Source organism: Carcharhinus amblyrhynchos, chromosome 24, assembly GCF_965287045.1.
Source record: "Carcharhinus amblyrhynchos chromosome 24, sCarAmb.v2.hapA, whole genome shotgun sequence".
NCBI lineage: Eukaryota > Metazoa > Chordata > Chondrichthyes > Carcharhiniformes > Carcharhinidae > Carcharhinus > Carcharhinus amblyrhynchos.
The window spans coordinates 24,718,039-24,723,544 of NC_137347.1; positions in this window are offsets into that span (position 1 = coordinate 24,718,039).

Here is a 5,506-nt window from a genome sequence, read left to right on the forward strand (position 1 = left end):
TTCTGTTCCAAGCTTTTTTCACATTTTGAGAAAGATTGTAATGAATTTCCAATCTATAATTCCTTGAAAGAGACTTTTTCTTTCATTCTTTCAAGGGATATCACTGGAAAGGCCAGCCCATCCTTAATTGTCCTTCAAAAAATAGTCTGTGTGGTATGGGTACACCCACAATGCTATCCACCAGCAACACTGAATGAGCAGTGATATAATTCCAAGTCAGGATTATATGTAACTTGCATGATTTAGCGTCACCGTATGTGTGCTTCCCTTGTCCTAAATTGGAGGTCAGTTTTTTTTAAATCAAAGAGTCTTTCTTTAAATAAATCTGCTGAAAATACAAACTGTTCAGGACCACAACAAAAATAGATTAAGTTCAACAACACATCGGTTTTCTATTCTGAGTAAAACATCAGTAAAAACTGTACTTACAAAAATGATAGAATGCTTTTTGCTTTCATGTGTGTAATAACTGATTTTTTTTAAATTGTCAATAAAATCATCTTTAAAAAGCAGAAGTTTTCTCAAGTTCAGAAAACAATTTCCCAGCCTATAAATTCTTGTACAAAAGTGGTATCTAAAAACATTCAAAATAATTCATTGTTTTCAGCTATGTTAGAAACATTAATATTGCTACCATAAAACCTCATTCTTGAACACAAAGATTTATCTGTAACTATTATGGAGACATACAACCCATTATTTCAATTAGGGTATTATTTTTGTTAAGAAACCATGAAATTTACCAAAATTATTTAAGACTATTTTCCCTGTGGGAATCAAAGATTAACTTCTAGTTCTTTTCATTTGGCATTCTCTATAAATTACGTGAAATGAAAACTGGCTGATAAAGGTTGGGAGCTACAACTGAGATGTTAAAGAGACACATGCAACTCCTGAACCACAGGTTGTCAACCTTTGTTCTAGGTGGTGAGGGTCAAAAAGTATTTGCGAGAGGCTGTCAAAGGAGTCTTGGCAAGTTGCTGCAGTGCATTTTGTAGATGCACACTGCTGTTTCTGTGCCCTAGAGGTGACTGGAGTGAAAGTTTAAGGTGCCACATGGGATGCTGATTAAGCAGGCTGCTTTGTCCTGCATGAAGTCAAGCTTGAGTGTTAAATTCCCAGCGTCTGACCTGTTGTAGCCACAGTATTTATATGGCACATTTCTGGTTAACAACTCTGGGATGTTGATGGGCAATTCTGTAACAGTAAAGCAGTTGAATGTCATGGGCAGATGGCCAGATTGTCTCTTTTTGAAGAGGGTCATTGCCTGGCATTGTGTGGTGTGAACTGGAATGCTGTCCTGATTCTGAGACATGCTGATATGGACTGGTTATGAACAGAATTATACAAATGTGTGAAAGTATTTACAAATAATAGTGAACATTGTGTATTCATCAATAAACACCCCTGAACTTGTGTTGGAGGAAAACTCAAAATGATCTGTGCTAAGAAACAGCCCTGAGAGATTCTCATAGTGATGTTCTAGGGCTGAGATCATTCGCCTCCAAAAACCCCAACCATCTTCATACGGCCATGTTAAAAATATATCCTGGAGAAATTTCTAAGTAGTAAAAACTGGTTCCGGATTGTGGTCAGTAGTGAAGTGGTGGTCCCACATTGATCGTTGATAAAGCTGCCTACAGAGATATAGCGATCTGTGATGTGTATTTGATCTTTCTCAGTGATAATTTTATTCTGTTCTTGCATCTCTGGTGTCTGCTGTCCATCCAGAAGAGAGAAAGGAAGAAAATACATAACTACGTTTTATTTTTCAAATGACAAAAGCTTTACCCTGACGTCCCTGACTAGACATGACTTATAGCAAAGGAATATCTAACATTCAGAAAACAAGAGGGAATTTGTGACATTTAAAAAGATGCTAATGGCCTCCGTCACTGCAGACAATCAAATTCCAAAGAATTGTCCCATTGCCCTTTACATTTCTAAGGCAGAGCTCTGGCTATGGAGACAGTTTATCTGTAAGGATGAAAGGAACCCTGACTCCTCTATTAAACATCTCAAAATTCCAGACCTGGAAAAATAAGGGTATGATTGTCCCAAACAAAATCAAAATGCCTAAATGGGCGGGAAAACGGGAGATTTTCCCACCTGTTTTCATTAGTTTAATGAATCTCCAACACTTTGTGCATCATAAGTACCTCAGGGGAATTCATGCCCTAAGTGGGGGAAAGGGCCTGAACGTGTTAGAGAGGCTGGAATCAGACCGCTGAACAGGCCACTGTGCACACATCAATCTGTCAGTGAGGAGACCAACGCATACACACTGCTCCCTCCCACCCCACTCCCCATTGTTGACCTCCCAATCACTGGCCTTCTGATTGCTTCCCAGACCCCTCTCCTGATCTTCAGCTTCCCAATACCCACCCTCTCACTCCAGATCACTGGTCTCCCTATGCTCACCCACCAGGTCAGTCCCAATTATCATCCCACTTTAGCCAGCCCTGACCCACTTCCCCACCCATGGCCAATCCTAACCCGCCCCAATGTGCAGCCCCGATCGTCTCCTCCCCATGTGCAGCCCTGATCACCAATGCAAAGTGTGCAGCGGGTACCCATCTCCCCCCACCCCCTCATTAACACCAATCAGTCCCCCCCAGTACGCCCCACCACCCCCTGACCCCAACCCCTTGCCACTGTTTGGGCCATGCCAGTGTGCCCAGTGGGCATTGACAAGCTGACACAGTCCACGGGGCAGCCCCCCCCCCCCCCCATTCCCAGCCTCACAGGGAGGCCCCAACGGCTTCTGTCCTCACTAGTGAGGTGATCATGCCTGGTCCCTGTTAATGGGAACCAGCTTTAATCCCCGCTAGTGGGAACCTCTCTCAGCATCAGGGGAGATGCCCAGAAAATACCTCCCTGAGTTAGCTAATGAAACGGAAATGTGAATTCTGCTTATGGACAAGTCGTAAGGAGACAGTGGCTGAGTGGTATTATCGCTAGACTATTGAACCAAAAACTCACCTAATGTTCTGAGGACCCAGTTTTGAATCTCACCATTACAGGTGGTGGAATTTGAATTCAATAAAAAATATCCTGAATTAAGAATCTCATGATGACCATGAAACTATCGTCAATTGTTGTAAAAAACCCATTTGGCTCGCTAATGTCTTTAGGGAAGGAAATCTATCCTCCTTACCTGGTTTGACCTATATGTGACTCCAGAGCCACAGCAAAGTGATTGACTGTCAAATGCCCACTGAAAGAGAGCAATCGGGATGGGTCATAAATTCTGGCCAGACGCCACATCCAACAAAAGAAAGGAGAAATCAGCATTGTTTAAATGAATCCCGCTCATGTCCATAACATGAGTGACATTAATCCTATGAAGCAGGCAAAGCTGTCAATCACAATGAAACAGTCCCATAGATTTTCCTGCTTTTTTTTGCCATTTTATACCAGACACTGAGATAGGAAATGAAATAGCATAAACTTTGAGAAAATTTTGATTATTTCTAAATAATGAAATATTAGGCAGGATTTTACAGCTTTGCCCATCCCAAAACTGTGGAATCCCACCTGAGGTCATCAAACCTTTCCATGTTCCACCCCTCGCCTGCTACGCATCCCATGACAGGCGGGCCAGTAAAATTCCGGCCATTGTGTCATAATGCAGAAACTTGATATTCCACAAGTAGAGAAATAGTTCTTTTCAATTTTTCCAAAATTTTTTTCCAATTTTTATGTATTAGTACACAGTTAAAAACATTTTCTGAGGACATTCGCAGGGATACTGCAGGGCCACAGAGGGTGCATTCATGCCACAGTTTCTATCAAGCTTTGTTTAGCCTGCAATATTATACCTGACCTCCTCTCTCAAGCCAGAACCTGCATGGGTCAATGACTAGGTAACGTGTAGCAACGTGACAAAAAGAAGACAGGGAGGCTAATAGCGTAAAAAGTGAAAGGTCATGTCAAATCAAGTGATTTCTCAGATCTCTGTATGCAAACTGCAACAGCACACTCTGTTGGGGAGGAGGGAATTACAGACATCAATTTATTAATTTCTGTGTTTAAATGCACAGGTGTGGACACTAGAAGTTGCTGTCAATTCCACAGTCATAATGTCGGCACATACTAACAGCTTTTGCTGTCATTTAGCTGCAAAAATCCAGGTCATATTCTGCTAATATCAGTTAAGAAGTATTTCGCGGACTATGACTGAGGAAGAACAAACTTAAGTGTGTCCAGCACCTTTCAGATCCCAAGTACTTTGTTGAAATGCTGTAATATAGAAAACATGGCCAGCAATTTACATGATGTGGAGATGCCAGCATTGGACTGGGGTAAACACAGTAAGAAGTCTGACAACACCAAGTTTAAGTCCAACCGATTTACTTGACAGTAAACTCACAAGCTTGTGAGTTGGACTTAAACCTGGTGTTGTCAGACTTCTTGCAGCAATTTACACACAGCAAGTTGCAGAAACAGAAAAGGAGTAAGTGACCAGATAGTCTGTTTTGGTGATGTTAATCAGGACATGAGGGGAATCCCTTGCTCATCTTCAAGAAGTGCCACTGTGATCTGTCATTCAACTGAGAGTCCAAAAAGCACTTTGATTTTTACACCACATCTGAAGACAAAACCTCTAACAGTGCAGGACTCCTTCAGTATTGCACTGAATTCACTGTATCATATTCTTTAGAATGCTGCCAAGCGTTTCACAAGACTAGTGTAACAAATTAAACACCAACAAATTCCTCAAAACAGCAAATGAGGTGAACAACTAGTCAATTTCTTTTTAAGTACTATTACAGATAAAATCATGAGAGAACTGAAACCTTTTCCCCTTTTAACTTATTGTCCATTATCAGTGTGTTCTTGGAAAGGGAAACCAGTTCGATTTTCAACCCTTGAGTACGTGGTCAATTTCAAAATATGCAGCAGCAAGCTTTTGTGGGTTTAAATAAAGAGGGGTAGATAGTCATGCATTCACCCTGGAAGTTTAAATGCTAGATCACACACTCGTGAAAATTTCAGTTCAAGAGGATAGTGCACTTTTACAAGTTGCAAACAAAAGAATAGTTCATAATTCACATTTGACTTACATTTGGAAAATTAGTCGTTGCAGGCCCACTGAACTAAATGGTTCATTCTGAAAAGGTAATCTAGGTGGCTTCAATAGCTGGAGTTGTACATATATCAACTTTGTGTAGAATTCCCTAAAAGAGATGGCTTCTTTCAGCAGATGACAAAATTAGTTATTTCTAGTTATCTTACCGGAAGGTCACGTTTCTGTGCCAGTGGACACTGAAAAGGAATGGCTGGGAGACTTTAAGATGAAGAAGTATAAGTTTGTCAAAGGGCATGGATGCTAATGAGTTTTTCCTGTAGCTAATTCTTGTTTTTTTTTAAGAAAGTCCATTTTTTTCTCTGTATTTTTGGAATAAAATAATTTGGGAGCAAAATTCAACTTTGGTTATATGATCAACTGCTAATGTGCACCCAGAATGGTTTGGGAGTCAAAAGCCAAGGCTATACAATGTGG